The 17,878-nt window shown below is 40.5% G+C and overlaps 1 long non-coding RNA gene across 7 annotated transcripts in view; it reads left to right on the top strand.

The window, feature by feature from the left end:
- LOC125323081 overlaps positions 1-17,878 on the top strand; it is a 317,884-nt gene that overhangs the window by 285,334 nt on the left and 14,672 nt on the right. For 6 of the 7 annotated variants that reach the window (XR_007202358.1, XR_007202357.1, XR_007202360.1 and 3 more), the window contains 3 exons: positions 2,485-2,562; positions 3,779-3,871; positions 7,134-7,256. This is a non-coding gene — a long non-coding RNA (uncharacterized LOC125323081). Of the gene's footprint in view, positions 1-2,484; positions 2,563-3,778; positions 3,872-6,701; positions 6,823-7,133; positions 7,257-17,878 lie in introns of all 7 variants that reach the window. The other variant, XR_007202359.1, reaches the window with a different exon arrangement.

Below are 17,878 nucleotides of genomic sequence, written 5' to 3'. Positions count from 1 at the left end.
AGTGTGGGGCCAGAAGACATGGATGCAGGTCAGGAACAGGGACCCAGCAAGGCAGTTCCTCTTTTCCCCCAAGTGCATGTTCACATGGGGTTTGATCCTTACTGTGGAGGAGGCAGTGGTGCCATTTTTCACGACAGGCACAGCACTTGCTAAGGAAGGCACTGTCATGCAGATCAGAATTTGCTGTCTGTGGGTTTAACAGCTGGTTTGGGAAACGGCTGTGATTTTACAAGCCAGCTTCACTAAACCAGACAAAACTGCCCTTGGTGGTCTCTGCTTTGAGTTGCAGTTTAAAGCTATTGGATTTCCACGGCTACATTCAGTAGGCTCCCCCAGTGAAACCCAGGTGAAATGCTCCTACCAGGATGTATCACCTGGGAAAGAAAGGACAGGTTACACAAGGAGGCAGTCTTAGAAGTACCCCAGAGGGGCAAGATCCCATATGAACTATGTCTTCTTGAATTATCTTCCTTGATGCCTGAGAGGAAGTGGACATTTGTCAAGAAAGCAGATAGTAAGGAAATTACTTGTTGATTTTGCTGTGCTAATGGTATCCTGAGTTAAAACATTTGACAATTTCCCATCCCTGCTCAAAACACAAATATTTGTGAAATTTCATTGAAGGGAATGACACAGAGCCAAAACAGCTTTTGTCACTGTGAAAGATGAAGAGAGCATATCAAAGATGCACTAGTGGTTCTATGCCTCCTGCTGTATTCTGGAGTTTGTAGCAGTCACAGAAAACATTTACTGTTCTATTTAGGAAGGAAATCGCTCTAAATCATAGCTAAGGTAGTTCATAATTCCTATCAAGTGTACTTAAGACTTATCAGTGTCCTAAACAAACTTCCACTCTAGATACTGTATGCCACAAATGGTGCTTCCAAATTCAGTTTTCAGTTATAACTGAATTGGCAGGAAACAGCCCAGAGAAAACAACATTGTTCTATCTGTATGAATTATAAGGTGTTTTCAGGATACTTTAAGAAATAGCTGCTGACTGGCTCAAAAATAAACACAACTCTTCTTGTTATGTTGGACAGATGGCTTTTTCAAAAAACCTGTGTTAGACAATATCTACATGGCTAGTGAGCTAACCTAGTATTTTTCATTGACATGTCATCTCCACATTCTTCATCTTTCCACTAACTTTTCACTGTCTTTTCTTTTTTTCTTCCCCCCCCCCCCCCCAGAGAAAGAGCAGGAATTTAACCTGGTTTATCACAGAGAAAAAAATGAAGTTGAGCAAAATATTATTTTCTAAAATACATTACTGAAATGGAAAATAAGAAAGTGGGAAAGACATAGGGCCATTTAAAAAGCCAGAGAGGGGGGAAAAAAAGGAAAAGGAGTGATGGAAAGGTAAAATGAAAGGAGAGAGTATGGTGAAAAAGCTGATAGGCAGGTAAAACGAAGTAGCAATAAAGAGAAGATTATGAGAAAAGGTAGTAACAAAGAGAAAGAGATGGAAAAATAATCACAGGCAGAAATGAAAGAGAAAATACAAGAATATAAAACCAGATAAAGACAGGAGACAGAAGGGGAAATGGGAAAATGTGGGAAGGAAAAAAGAGAGTTGTATTTAATTAACACGTGTTGATGCCTTTCATCAGAGGGAAGTAGATGCAGGGCAGTCAGGCCAGTTAGGGCTACAGCATGGAGATATAGAGGGGCAATGCCTTTTTCCCTCTCATTTTTAAAACACCCTTCAAGCTTTTTTAGCCTAGGACGAGCATAATGAGGGCCAGAAGAAAATGTTTAAAACATGTAATGTGTGTTTGAAAGTGAAATGCAGATACTAGCAGCAGCCCCTCCTGAGGAGGTCCCCATCAAGTGTGGCAGGCACTGACATCCCTAAATCGTTCTGAATTCTAACCTCTGCTTCCTGCACTTGCAGTGTTTACCCTTATTGTGGCATATTTTACAGAAAAAAAGGCCAGCTGGGGTTGTTAGGCTGCTTTGTAGGGCTGCAGAAGGTGCAAACAATCCTAACACTCGATAGTCTGGCTCTGCTGGGGAGACCCATCTCTGTGGTGACAAGGTGTGTCAGTGTGAACCAAACAGAAAGCTATCAGATGTGGGAAGCCATCATAAAATGGACTTTTTTCCCTCCATTTTTAAGCTCATATTTTCATGTCAGAAGTCTAGCATTGGTGTGGTCAATACTTCAAAGGGTTTTCCGTAGGCAGCTTTAATAAGTAATAATTTAAAATGTGAATTGCAAGCTCTTCAATGACCATGAGCTGGGGAGCAAATTTTGTGCTGAAATATGTTACAGTAAGAGTCTCACTGTGCTCTTGGAGAGGGGCCACCAGGGACAAATCCTGGACAGGTTTTGCTGAGCATGAGTTACCTTTGACTTCCAAGGGGCAATGGCCAGGAGAAGGTTAGTTTTTATAGGTTTAAATGGAAAGATCTGTTTTTATCATCCATCAAGCCTGAGAGTCTTACGTGTTTCTTTCTTTTTTTTTTTTAATTTTGAAGGCTCAGAGGACTTAGGCTCACTGGTCCCTGCTCCAGGCTACAGCAGCCAGTGGAAGCACCAACACCAGCATTGCAATGGTAAGCCCTTGTAATGGTAGGTGAAGTCTCCTGATCGGCACAGCGGAAATCCATAGGACACTGGAACCTCTTCTTCCTTGGGCCAAGAGGAAGTCGCCATCCACAGCATCTGAAATATTTCTGACATGCAACCCAAATATAATAAAGGTGTGAAGACTAGAAATGGGAAACACCTACCACAGCTCCAACAGCCAAAGCAAACAGAAAAGAGCTGAGTAGTTATGGCTTCAAAAGAGCCTGTTCCTCAGTCCTTTTTGTATTTCACTGGCATCCTCACACACCCTGGCCCATGTACATAGAAAACCCCAAATGGGGTTTAAAATTAGGAAAAGAAGAGAAAACCAAAGATTCTGAGGGTCAGAGATGACTTCCTGGCCATAGATTCTGTACTACCTTAACATGTTTTGTTTTACTTGTTGCTTTTCTCTATGTTTGTTTGATTTGGGAGGGGGAGTTGTTTTGGTTTTCCTCCTTTCCTATTCTTTTGTCTCAACTTATCCAAAGTACCAAACAAAACGTCAGGTAATCAATTTTGTTCTACTCTTATTTTATAGAACACTGAGAGAAGCTGTAAAATTTTTTTTTTGGCTTCTCAATTTACTGCTAAAAGAGAAAATACACAGAATTAATGTGGGCAATTATGTGATTTTTCCAGCAGTGTCATAATCATCAGGGAGACTATTACTGATGCTTGATTAAATAGCTCAAATTTACAGTGATTCATTATTTTCTGAGAAAATCTAAACAAATGGATTCTATCTTTACTACTCTCTCTATATTTCTATCAGTAACCTCTTTGCTACATTTACATCTTGAAAAAAAAAAAAGAAAGAAGTTTAAGTTAATCTTGTTACGTTAATCTAGAACAGTAGAAAGATGATGCTTGTGGATTTGTCTACTCTCTTAAGAAATTGAAATGTGATCTGTTTGGCAGCCATGTACACACCACCTAAAATCTACCCATGTGCTCTTTGTTGCCAAGAACTGAATGAATGAAGGAGAAAAAAGTGGTCTTTCCCAGAGGGGCTGGCGGTGCAAGCACCACAGACCTCTGCCTTCTCTCCTTACCTGCCCACATCTGCAGATATGTGCATGCACATACCCTGCTGCTCGCATCTTTTGTCAGAGTCCCTGCTACAGGACAGCCAGTTTGTCTAAAAATTACTTTTCAAATAATTCGGGTACCTCATTTTTTGCATTATCTATTTAACTCCAGGTTCAAAGGTTGCCGAGGACTGAAGCCTCTGAAGTCATCATCTTTATCTCATTTAGCGAACAAAAAAGGCACCCAGATTGCATTTGGATGCAGGTTTGGAAATAGGAAGTTTTCTTTAACTTGATTTTAATAGAATCGTGCAGGTTTCCCTAACTTTGAACTCCATGTGGAGCTGTAAAAATCATGCTTTGCTTTAAAAGTTCCCTGGTCTCTCAGCCACAACCCTTTCTGGTGCATACTGGCATCTCAAACCAGCAAGTACTTGAACACTAGGGGGCTGATCCAGTGAAGCATTGCTGTAAATGTTCGATTTCAAGTCTTGTTGAGGACCAGTCCCTGAAAACATAAAGCTAATCACACATTGGACTGCTTTGTTGGATTGAGACCAGGGCATAAGGTCTTGGAGATGGAGATGGACATGTCCGTGCTGTGCTGACAAACATCCCACCTGGCAGTGAATCTGGCTTCCCTCACAGCTCCATGCTCCACTTGGCTATTTTAGGACAGGTTAGGTACTGGGGCTGGGCAGAGGGGGGTGGTTTATTATGTGAAAAAAGGTCAGAAGTTTGCCTGCTTTGCTCAAACCAGCCAAATCTGGTTTTAATCTATGAAAACACACCAAAACACCCTCTTGGAGAAAAAGGTATGTTGTGTTTTCCTGACCACTGTTTTCCCTGGTGGCAAGTTTCTCATTCAAAATTATATCCACAGCTTTGTTTATGGGACTTTGCAGAAGGATTTGTATGGGTTAGAGAGGGGAGGGAATACTCCCATGTGCAGAAACACAGAACCCATTAAAGCACGTGGGGCTCTGTTGATTCCCCTCCCCAGCTGCTACTAAGTTTATTTGCAGGCTGCAGCCTGGAAAAGGGGCCGTGGCCCATCTGCAGCACATATGTGGGAATTAATTTCCAGCATAGCCACAGGAGTGTGGGTCCAGCAGACCCTCCCCTAACCTCCTCTCAGATCCCCCTCCACGCTGACTTAATTGGAGCCAGAGCAGCCACCGAGCGCTGCAGCGTCACGGGGCAGGAGGGTCAGGGGCTCGGCTTTGCCGCTGGCTCTCCAAGGACCCCCGGCATTCCCTCCCTCCTGCCATAACCGTGGGGTTAAACAGCGCAGTGAGCCTGTGGGCCCCTAAAAGGGCGAGTGTCACCCCCGGAGCAAACCTGGCAGCATGCCGGGCACTGGGGCGGGAGATCAAAGAGGGCAAGGCTGCGCTGCTGCGCTCATCTCCTGGGGCTGAGCCTTTTCCCTCTCCGGCAGCAGAGCTGACACTCGCTGCTCCGTGGCAGCACATCGGGGGATGTTGTGGGCGAGAATCTTGGGAGGAAATATCAAAGCCCCGTGTTGAAACTCAGGCTGGGAAAGGAGATGGGATTGCATAAATTAGCTTTCGCTCCCATATTGTCTTCTGCACAGGAGGAACAAGTTCGTTTCTTTTTATGCTTTAGGCCTGCCTGGTAGATGTTGGGAAGGGTTGTCTTGGAGTGGGAAGTGAGAAGATATCATCTCTTTTAAACTTTTGTTAAAGGGAAAGGGACAAGTGTAAGAAAGTAGGAAAAAGGAGAGGTAACTGGAACTGCAATCAAAAGCATTTGTGAAGGGGTTCATCCTGAGAAGAAAAGACCTCAGGCTTTGGGGGCTCTTTACTCATTTGCAGCTATAGGAATAAGCATTAAAAGAAGCAGTAATTCTGTAGCTTAAGAGAATAACTAAACTAATGAAGGACACTTAGTCCTTCTTCAGTAGTATTAGTACAAAATGACTGTATAGGAAGTATGTGCAGGGCAAATGTCAGCAAGCAACCTAGCTCTACCCTCAAACGTTTTTTAGGCATTTTAGCAGTTTTATAAATATCCACTTCCATGTATATCTATCTGTTTTTCAGCTGAGTATCTGGCCCCCAGGGCCATCTCTGCCCAAAAGGTGAAGTTACATTTAAACTAAGCAGTGACCTCTGAATAAAAAATAACAAAATCACATGCTGAAGAAAAGGTGTGACGGTCACACTTTGACTTTAAGCTTCAGGTTTGTTTTGTTAACACTAACTTTCCTAGGGTCTCCTATTTTTCTTTTTCTTTTTTTTTAATAAGTGAGTTTTCTTTTTTCTTTTCATAACAATTAATTTTCTCTCAGAAATTTTGACCAATAATTTCTTTTGATAAAATTCAAAGTATCTAGAGGCCATAAATTTGGCAAAAGTATTTTGCTTTCCTTAAATGTATGCATGGATACTGAGGTCCTGTTCATGGCTGTGGGAAGTGCTGCTGTGGCTCCACATACCACAGCATTTTCGTGGGAGGGGTAAGCCCCTCTCCCACTGCTGTCTCAGCATGTTGGTATTCTAAAGAGAACTCCACAGACACCCATTTAAAACTCCCAGATGTGGAAAATGGGATGTGGTAGCTGCTGGGGACATCAGTTGCTGTTTCGGGCTGCTGCAGAGAGGAGCTGGGCTTTCCAAGTTGCCAGAAGGGCTTGCTGGGAGCTCCCCTCCCTCCTTCTCTCCTGCCTCCAGCTCGGTGGTTTCCTTACAACCCTCAGCTCCTCCTCGGTTCTTCCTCACCAGTTTTCCTTACCACCTTAAAAGAAAAGCACTAAGTATTTATTTAGGACTTGTATTTTTCCGAAATAGATGAAAGGGGAATGGTTTACCTTGGAATCTGGGAGTTTTGCCTGTAAATAACCATCTGTAATACCTGTCCCTTAGCTGTAACAAACCAAGGTCTAGTCCTCTGGTCTTCAGAGAGAAAACCCTTATTCACTCTGCTGTTAGCCACCACCTGATTTATTTCTTTTCCATGGCTGTTAGTATTGAATCAAAGTTTGTTTCCGAGGCTGAGAGGAAAGATGGTTTTAGTATTGGCTCTAATCATGTATTTTTCATCAAGCCACTGACACAAACGTTTATTTGCTCAAGGATCACCAGAGAAGTGGTTGAAAAGCACCTAAAGATTTTAATTGGAATTTTTTTCATGTTCAAGAATTCAGATGATCCTTGTATCAGAAGTAAAGCCTTAAAATGCTGAATTGAAAATAAGGTAGGCAAAACCTTTCTTGTGGTATTTACAAAAACCATTGGTCAGGGCAAAATCTCCAGGGAAGCTGACTTCCCCTTGTAATTTTACTACTTTTCTGCTAAATTTGGGAACTAAAAGCAAAAGAAACACATTTTTTAGTTTTTAATTCAAAGTGGTCCAAAGCTAAGTAATTTGACTTTCTATTCACTACAGAGGAAAGTGCTACCAAGGTCTGGCGTTCACCCCAACCATAACTTGTGTGACAGCTACAATTTGTGCTTCTAGGATTCCACCTCAAGTAAATACTTGCTATTTGCATGCATTTTTTGCAGAGATGATGGAGTCAAAATGACTGCTTCTGCTGTATGTATCTTGGAGCTGGATTTTCCTATGAGGTCTGTGGAAGCTTGCTACCTTGTTAAATGCCCAGCTTTCATTAAATCCACACCTGAAGGGTAAGTAAATGAATCCTGAATTTCACATTTGAAGGTATGTGTGCTTTTCATGGATTTATGCCAGCTAGATTTTAGATTTAAAGAAACATTGTCATAACTTTAACCACACTGTGGCTAGGCCAGACCTCAAAGATCTTGTTCCTAGGGCCACTGCCCTTTGAAGTGGCACCACTGACAGTTTTAGCTACTGTAGGTATTTATGAGGTACAAAATTATAAAGTAAACAGGCATAAAATGTTATTTTAACAGCATACAAGTATCACCAAGCTGATTATATTCTTGCGTTCCAAGCACTGGTTTACTCAATTTGATTTTTGTTTTCTCTCATCTCTTCTCTTTTTTTTCCTTTTCTCTTCTTTTTTTTCCCCTAAGAACCTGCCCTGAAGAAACACAGAAGCAGTATTTGCCAACTGCGATAGGAAATCTCTGACAGCTCAGATGTATTTGTTTACTATGAATTGAACTCACAGCTCTTAAGTAGTACTGTGTGTTTAGCCTGTTTACTCCCCAAAGTAGTTGGAGAATTATCTGTGCATTTTCCACATTGTTTTCAGTGTGCTGCTTTGTTTGATGGTGGTTTATTAATGATACTCGTGATTTATTACTGTCACCTTACTAGATTATTTGCAAATCGGTGACAAAGCACTATGTGGATCATGCCTTGTTAGTCATAAAAGCATTCAAGAAGCCATGAAAATCAGTTAAGCTTGAACCTATTGGATGAAAGAGCAGAGTGCTCTCTATTGATCAGTAGCCTTTAGATATGTATGAATAGTAGGACTTTTGGCTCTGTCAGATAGTGTTTTCCTTTGGATCTGATAAACTACACTCTTTTGTACTAGTGGTTTGAGATTTGACATAAAACATTCTTGTACTAGTATTTTGTTCAGTTCTAATAGTGGGGTGATCTTACATGACCAAGCCATATAATTGTTATAAGAAAAACTGATATTTGCTCTTGCAGCACAGTTTTGACCATTGAGTTAACACTGATCTGACTTTCATATGTGGCAGGAGATTGAGGGCTGGATTGCAAATGATGTGTAGAATATTTTTATAGCCTGTGTACATGACATATACAGTCTCTCTCATATGAATACACACATGCAGATTTGGATTCGTAGCTAATTTCTTTATTAATACAGATTTAATTCTGAATTTCTTATTGAACCAGGCAAGTATATAAGAATAAGTCCACATTTTTTGTTGGTTTGAAGGGTACTGTGCTTCTATTTACAATATCAGGACTCGATTTCTTCTTTTCTTTGCAGCTTGTACAGTCCTTTACACAAAACCAGAGCTGGGTTGTAGGTAAAAAGTTACTATTTTAATTGGATGAAGTTGAAGGCAGAGCTTGTGATGCAGCAGACCCCAAGTCTTACATTCTCTCAAGGATATCCCCATTAATACTTATAGTCAGATGCTTTGGAGGTGTTCACTAGGATATTCCTCTGGATTAGAGTTGCTTTCTCCTTCCATCCACTCCTGTCCCTTGTAAGAAAAATAATCAGAAGAATGAGCCCAGTAGCCTATTTTATTAACAGAATTAGGGACAATTTTCAGCATCTGTTTTCTTTTTCTTTTCCTAGATGATTTCTAATGCTCCCTTCAGTGTTTGCTCAGGTTATTGGTGTTTGAATTAGTTCCTCTCAAATGAGCCTGATTTAGGCAATAGGAGCCATAACCCAGAGGTTATGGGGACTGCCTGGCATCACAAAAGAACAGCGACAGTAACTGGAACATTAGCAGTGCCCTGGTGTGTAAAATAAGGAAAAAGTTCCACTGAGTTCAATATAAGATTTCTTAGCTGTGCTTGCAGTTACAGGCAAAATGCAGTCACACTTCCATCGAACACTCAAAGAAGAAGCAGTGTTTGGTAAAATCTTTGTTCCAGTGGTTTTTGCCTTTTATGCACAAAAGGATTCACTTCCCTACTCCTCCTAAAGACAACAGCTATGAAGGCTGAGAGCTGAATTTAAAAACTACAAATATCAGTAGAAATACAGTAAGCACAGTTTTCTCTGTCTGGAAAGGCTTGGGGACAAGCAAAAGGAAGCTTTTATAAGTCTTTACTTAAAGATACTGTTTTTCAGTCTCTCTGGAACATCTGTTTTGTGATTGACTCTGGAGACCCCAGTAGCAACAGTTGTTCTCTTCCAGCCAAACGCCTCAGTGGGTTAACCAGCAGTGACAATTTTGGCACCCAAATAAAAACTGTTTGCTAAGGTGGATGAACTGTGTCCTGTCTGTTGGTTTAGCTACTGAATTCAGGATACAATACCTTCAGTTGATATTTTGACTCTAAGTCTTTTCAGTTACTTCTGTATGAATTAGTATAATTAATTCTTGGATTAAGCTGATTCAAAAGCTCTCTTGGCAACACTGTGACGACCTAAATGGCAAATGAAAAGGCTCAAAGCTTAGCAACATCTGCAGTACATTAAGAAAGTTTTTTGAGCTCTAAGACATGACCCAAGTGCCAGCATCCTTGCAGAATGTCTTTCACTGCAGCCTGGTTTTGCTCTGGTCTTTCTCAGAGCTGGCTTAAAGGGCAAGTAGTCTCTAATGACCACATTAATTGACACAACAGAATAGATTAAGGAGGGGGAAGTGATTACCATCTCAAATCACTAATTTCTATGTAAATTTTTACATTAAATGAATCCTGGTCTAAATCATTTAATAAACATTTCTTATTCTATGAAGGCAACCATAATTAAGTTATAAAATTACAGAAGTCTGGCTGAAACTTTCTAGCTACAAAATATTTTGAGGTTAAAGCAAATAATTTCTTGTGACTGCAGAAATTCTGATAAAAAGCTCTCTCTGCCTGCTGTCAAAAAAAAGCAGAGTCACTGCACTTTAAATGTCATCCCATCATTTAAATCTTTAATAATAATTTCATTTTCTGTGGACAATACTGAAATATTGTCAATACCTAGATGAATCAAATAATGATGCCGCCACTCAATCATGTTTTGAATGAAAAAGGAGAGATCATAGTATAATTTGCCACAGAAACCAGGTAAACTGGGCTGAAACACAGTTTGATCAGGAAAGCCTTCCATTCATTTGCTTGCAGCCTTCAAAGTATCTGTAATCTTATATCCTCACCTACCCAGAAGAATTTAATCTCTGTGACAATTTCAGAGAAAATGCGTGTGTGCAGCCCCTCTCATTTATATGTGACATATTCACATCCTGTTTGAAGACTCAGTCCATCCACGCTGCCTAGAAACAGTGAGGGGCAGCAGTGGATATTATTCTGTCCCTATTGAGTAAAATCCTACTCTGTGGCCTGTCCTGCAGGAAATAATACCCAAACAAACCAAAAGCAAAAAAAAATGGCAAAATAAAATCCAGAAAGAAAGAAAGAGTTTGTCTCTTCTTTTTCTCTATTAAATAGTGTCTTTTTATATCTTCACTTGGCTTTCACACCTGAATTCTAAAAAGATTTAGCCAATGGAGTATCTGTGGTTACCTGCTCTGTGTGACTTAGAAGTTTTAGTAAAATTGAAACTCAGAAGGCTTCTTACACATGGGACAGGGCTGCCACTGTTAGCAGTGTGACAAGACACAGCACATTGCTGGGCCTTTAATAATAAATAGTAGTGAGATTGACAGGAGAGATGCCTGACTTGAACACAGCTCTGTGGTTTGTGCAGCATAGACAGTAAAAGCTTCTAATGTAGCAGTGTGTGTAGTTGTTAGGAGATCAGTAACAGTCCAAGAAATTTACTTTACAGTTTCTCTCACTGAAAAAGTACATATACAGACACATAGCTTAAAAAGATTTATTACTCAGCATAACCTGATCTGGCACAAAAGTAGTATTTTCTACTAATGCACTAAATTATAGAGATAGCAACCAGTGTGTTTGAAGTAGAGTAAAATACAACAAAAATTGGAATAGTGCTTCCTGAGAACCAGAAAGATGAGCTTCAGATGTTATATCTCGTATATTTTCTTAGTTCTTGATTTGAGGACAGTTCAAGGGTCTGACAGTCTTACTCTGGGATTAGTCAGAGGAAGACTCTCCTAAACTGCTCTGACCTTCTGTCTCTCTTACTCTTTGTGCCTCATGCAGGCTGCTTTTTATTCAGGGGTCTTTCTTGTACACCATCTATGGAGAACCAACACCACCTCTAATGATGGCTTTGATAATACTATTTTTAGTATTATTATTTGCTTACAGTAATATGGTAAAGTGAAAGTAGATTCTTGATCCTAGCCACCACTTCCCAAGGACTAGACTAAAGAGAAGACTTTTATTGTTGCAGTGAAAATCTCCCAGCACCAACTCAATTTGGTTAAGAAAAGAGGGCAAAAACATGAATGAGGTTGATTTCCTTAAGCAGTTCAGCCCCATGCTGATCACAGAATTTCAAAAACAAGCAAAAGCTCACCAGTATTCAAGTAGAGAGCAAACCAGCCTTTGTGAAATGGTATTTTCTTTGTATAACACTGAGAAATAATTCCATCCATAAAACATTTACAAGAGATATGAGACTGTAAAAGAGCTCTTGAATCTTTGAATCCAAACCTCGCTATTACGTGATTCCATGAGTAAAAAATATGTTAATAATGCAAATTCTACATGAACCTATGAAGTTCCATCTTAAAATTAGGGTTACTCTTCTTGTGCTCTATTCCAGGATCCCACTTTACTGAAGATTAGGTACAATCCTATCACTAAATTTTTTGTCATACTGAACATTTTTATCATATTTTTATGGTTTTCAACACAGAAGAGGAACCCCCCAAACGTAGCCATGACACAAAGTAACGATTACGCCCATTAGAAAAGACATTTGCGTTGTTGACATTGGAAAGGAGAGTGCAATCTTCAGACATCCACGCCAATATTTTGGGTAAAAACATTTTTATTAAAAGGCAAACTAGCGCTGAGCTTGCTTTATTTTTGATTTTCTTTCCCAAATAGAAAGTTCCAAAAAGGAGGCCAAATGAGTGCTATAAATTATTTTATAAGATGACTGTAGGTTGTATATTGCAAAACAACTAAACCAAACAAACCAGAAAGCTCTGGTATTAAGCAGAAGAAAAACCCATTCCAGATGGTAAAGAGCTCAAGAGTCAGAGCTGCCCAGAGTCCAGAATGCTCTGTCAAAATTAGGTTATATTTGTGTAGTCTTGAAAAGGAGGTTTGGAAAAGAGGCAGAGTTAAAACAGGAATTAAACTGTGTTTGACAGGCTAAATGGAATACATTTCCTAGCTCCAAATGGCTGCACGGTACTCCTGTAATGGGTGTTTTGCTCAAAGCATAATGAGAAGAGGGAAAATTATTTCATTTATCCAGACTATAATCAATCACTTCCAGGAAAAGAAGTCTTTCATCATTTCCCAACAGCAATAGGAGTTGTTAAGTATATTATTTAGGTGTACAAATTGCTTTATGAAAGAAAAAATGAAAAGTTATTAGCAAAACAAGATGCACCAAATTAATCTGTAAATTTTATAACTATTCAGAGTCATTCTGCCATCTTTGTGCCTCAATACATGCTTTTTTTCTTTATTATCTCCAAAGTGCCAATAGTCATAAAAGCATTAAAGCAATAGAAAGGATAGAGAAGTCTCAGAAGAAAAGGAATTTTTTCATCTGGCAACATGTCCAGCATCAAACCCATAAAGACCTTTCCTGATACTTTTAGGACTGCAAAAATATACTGAGTTTTGCCAGATTACTTGCTTCTGATGGAAATTCCCTAGCGCTACTGGTGATTTCTGGACAGTGATAGAAATGATTAGATGAAGTGATCAAGTAGGAAAATTATTAGAAAATATTCTGCACAACTATAATATCCAAGAATTTCTCAGTGCTTAAATTTGTATTGCCTTATCTAGTCATGAGAATAACATCACTCCCAAATTTAAAGAGCAGGAAAGCTGAATCAGAAGAAAGTCAGTCTTGTTCTCCTTGAAGTCAACACTGTAATTCCTGGACACCAACTCTGACATATAGAATGCAAGACCAAACCCAGAATATTAAGGATTTGATTTTGCATGCCAATGTGTACTTGATTAAAAAAAAAAAAAGAGAGATATTATCCTTTGTTTCCTAAGTGTGCTGCATGTTTTGAAAGACATCTTACTAAGGGAGTACAAGAACAGATTCAGTGTTTCTATCTTTCCTAGAACCTGCAGGGTCTTGGACAGATGAGCCCAAACCAATGTCCCCAAGTAAAAAAAAAATTCCACAAACCAAGGAAAGCCAGGAAATTAGTGGCTGCACTAATTATCAGCTTCCAGGAGTCATTTGACATCCAGGAATTTCCTACAGGCAATATTGTGTCTAAACCCAGAGCTCTGATGCTTTGCAGGCTCTCTGGAAGGCCCCTTGCACAGGTTGCTATCAGGTAAATTTCTTATTGAAGCAGCAGTGGATGGATCAGTCTCAGCTGTGCTCCTGAACGTGCCCATACAGTGCTCTCCTGCTTTGCAGATGTCAGCAAAGTCGTCTCTCGTGATACCATTCTACTTTCAGTGCCACCTGAATCAGTCTGTTATCTAGGAAAAGCCTGTTCTTTAAAATACTACGTTCAGAAGCAGACAGCTCTAAAGTATAGGTTTAGGTATTATGTAGCTGCATGTCAGCTTTACGGACATAATCCCTCAGTTTTTACTGAGCTTTTTAATTTCACCTAAAAGAGAAGCCAGCTGAATTCTTCCAACCCCTTTTAATTCCCATCTCTGTGTGCAGCTTCACTTAATGTTTCTTATAACAAAAAGGCTTTTAAAGTTGATAAATGGCTGCAGAGATTTTGCTTTACTTTGTTGCTTTTCTATTTATTTAACCAAGAGCAGTTCTTTTGGTCCTGACCTCAGCCTTGTCAAATAGACTGTGTTTGTCAAACTGCTCATGCTCCCATTAACTCCTAGCTGTTTCAGTTGTCAAATTTGATGAATGGCTCAAATGCTGCGAGCATCATTAAAAGCAGGAATACTAAGGAAAGTATTATGCTATCCTGAGTCCAAATACACACTATAAATAGGAAAATTCCAAGCAAAGAAAATCTTTTATTGCAAAAAGGAAATTGCAAGTGGTTTAAACTAATCTCTTTTAATGCCATCTTTCATATGTGCAGGAGACAAGAAAAAGCTGCTCAGGTTTCATGGTTGGTATTATCTCTTTATAGTTAAAGAACATTAGTAGCTTTATAACCTTATTTATACAGAGTTCATGTAAGTGTTTGGGTCTGCTCGGGGGAAAAGGCCTGCTCAGCGGGAAAAAAAAGTGACAGAACTGTTCCCACAGTGCTCTGTAGGTCCGGAGGGTCTGTCCCTTCCCAAAACAGAGCCTGCTGTTTCTGTAAGTCTGGGCTTTCCCTAAGTGAAATCACCCGCACAGCTCTCCTGCGGTTTCCCCGCAGGACGGGCAGGGTCCGGCGCTGTCCCTGGCCCTGCGCAGGGAGCGCAGCTGAGCTCTCCCCGAGGAGCTGCCCTGGAAGCAGCGAGCTCCGGCCGCCGGGGCCTGGCGCGGCTCCGCTCCCCAGCTCCGCTCCAGCGAGCCCCGAGCCGAAACGGGCTGGGGCTGCGGCTGCCCTTTGCCGCACTTACAGCAAGGAGCACCGGCAGCATCAGCGCTGGCAAGTTGGGCAATGGCTTCAGCACAAAGAACTGTTGTTTTTGGTGTCGTTCTGGATTCTGGGCTATTTTTAACTGTTCAAGGCCAAAGAATTGCTGTTTGAATATTTTTTTTTTTTACATTCTCGAGGCAGATAAAATTCTTCAGATGAATATTTATACAGAGATACAGATATATTTAGATATGAAAGTTACACTCTTCTAGACTGGTGACACTCCTATGCTTATTAAGGTCAAGACAGAGTTACTGGGGTATTTTTTTATTATTTTTGTTTTTTAAAATTTTTAATTCTAAGTGCATATGCATACAGGCTGGTTCTAATATTCCTGAGTGTTACTCATGTGGAATTTTCATCATGGATAAGTACACTGCTGCAGTAGATTTTTCCTGGGCAGTGGCACAAACCATTACAACGAGGACAGCAGGCAAACCATTCCAGCAGTTCTGAAACAGAATCAGAAATAGGTCATCAAAGTTTATATTTTCCCAAACTAGCAGCACATCAATTTTTTTTCATATTATTAGAAGATAGGAATTATTTCTTGATCTCAGCTCTTTAGGAAACACAGGAAGCAAATAGACTTCCAGAAACTGCATCAGCTAGAGTTTGCCTTCAGTGAGTGTAACTCTTCCTGGCTGCTTGAGCACAAGCAGTGGCAGAAATCCTCTCTCTGCTATTGCAAACTTTAGTTTTGAGGTCATCTTTCAAAACCTTTAGTTTTGGAAAGATGATGCAGAATGTCAGTTACTGACGGTGAGGCACCATTACTCTAAACCGAACATTTGCATCACAGCCATAGTGTGAATCCAAAGATGTTGTGAGAAGCATTGACAGTTAACCAATTCACACAAGTAATTTTTTGCTTACCTGGATGCCATAAATTGGCAGAGTGCAGAGGTGGGCTCTGGGCTTCCATCACTGCTGGGGAGGGTGCAAGGGTGGGAAGTGAGAAGCCTTATTCCTGCCTGCTGTCTGTACCACGGGTATTCAAACTACCCCACGCACTCACTGAGTGATGAGAGAATTTGTTATTTCCTCCCAGGTGGAAAGGTGCTGCTTTTTTTCTGGACTAGATTTCCCAGGTTTGCCTGTATTTAGATCACAGGGACTGGATGTGGACAATGCAAACTTAATTAATTAATTTCATCCAGACAAGCCATGAAATGGTATCACTGTATAGACTCATGAATGTGTGTTACTATCCTAGGGTGCATCTCATGTTTGTTGCCTAGGACCCTAAGTATATATTTGGTTTTCTGAATAGTTCTGGGGTTTTTTTAAAATCAGTGGAGTTCACAGCTCTTTTTTTATTCACTTGGTGGTAATACTATTAGCAAGCAAAATACTTTCGTTAGAACAAATGCTTTCTTTAAACCTCAACTTATTCTTATTTCTGCCTGTAGCAGAAATTAAATATTTATTAAGCAAAACAAAGTAGGAAAGATGCAATCGTTCCCCAATGAGCCTTCCTGCACTTTTAATCATGATTTGTTGGTGTCTCTGGATTTCTGTTACTCTCAGGAGTACTGACGGACTTCATTTGATTAGCCACATTCAAACTGAGTCTATAGGAACAGGCTCTGTATTTGATATTGCATTCTATTGGACGGAATTAAAACCATGAGGGTAGCTGCATCTCTGAATTAAATATGAGTATGCAGATACACAGGTAGGTACCAAGCCCCCGGCCCACACATGCTCTCCCACTAAGATCAGTGAGACCAGCATTTACGAGAAAATAGAGTTCTGCAGGCTCAGTTGGTCTCTAATGAAACATGATCTTGACCTGGGAAAGTGGGATTGGAGATGTCAGTATCTACACACTTGTTAAAGCAGTGAAATAAGGAATTTGGCTCATAGTTCACTGAAAAGGCATCAGCAAGGTTAAAGCAAAACATAAGAAAAAGATTGTTTGCTGTGCCCCCTTGTTCAGCAAATAAAGGATACTGTCAGGAGTTTTGAAGCAAGCACTTCAGTCTGTTCCTGGAAAGCATCACTGGCGAGAAAGATCATTTTCAGTAGAACTCAAGAACCGAGAGGAAAATTATTGTATAAATCAGTTAACAAGTTGGCCCACAGGCAGCCAAGCTAAAGAGGACCCATTTCCTATGGATTTCTGTCTCTCCTGCCCCACTGCTCCTGCTTGTCCACTGTCAGGCCTGCCTGTCCTTCATGCCTGCAGTGCCTGGCAGGGAGCACTGAGTGCGTGGCCAGGGGAGCGCTGCTGTGCGTGCAGCCATCAGCTGCCCCCAATTTGCACGGGACTTGTCAGAACTTGACTCGCTGAGACCTCTGCCCTTCTGTAAAATGGAGTCAAAACTGGGGGGAAAGAGCAAACAGATGACAGGCAAACATTCATATGACACAATTATGTTGAAACCTTGTTTCCCTAAGGAACTGTGTACTTTTTAGTAGTCAGTATTTTTAGAGATTGGATGCTTTGCTTATTTTGGAAAGCAAGTAGAAAGATGCATAGAAACAATCACTGAGGCGGCACCCTGTTTTCTCTGAGTAAATACTCACAAAGATGTTCCAGACTGCCTTATTCCACAACAAACATATCCTAACCCTGCATCTTATACCCCTTGGATTAGGCTGCACCCGAGATGCTGAGGACCTGAAGTGCAGAAGCCCTGTATCAAACCAGCCTGCCTCCCCTGTGGGGTAGTCTCCAGGATTGCTACATTTATGCGATCCAAATCTGTTAACATTTGAAAGAGACTTTGCAATTGACGGAATGACTCCTACTTGAAAAAAACAAAGAAACAACACCAATTTCTCCTTGAGAATCATGCTGGTGATATCAGTAGGATTGCAACATGTTAATTTACCCCAGCATTTCTGAGTTGGGTTGTTCTCTTTAATAATTGTCAGATTTTTCTATAATGGCCAATTAATTGTAGGACTAACTCAATGCAGCTATAATACCCTCAGTACCCTGCAGCAGAGCTGGCAGAGCAAGTACACACTTTTCACTTTCGTTCCTCTGTTTTCCTTGCTTGCTTGTCACTTCAGTT

The sequence above is a fragment of the Corvus hawaiiensis genome, chromosome 3 (assembly GCF_020740725.1).
Source record: "Corvus hawaiiensis isolate bCorHaw1 chromosome 3, bCorHaw1.pri.cur, whole genome shotgun sequence".
Taxonomy (NCBI): domain Eukaryota; kingdom Metazoa; phylum Chordata; class Aves; order Passeriformes; family Corvidae; genus Corvus; species Corvus hawaiiensis.
This window is presented reverse-complemented; position numbering and strand designations above follow the sequence as displayed.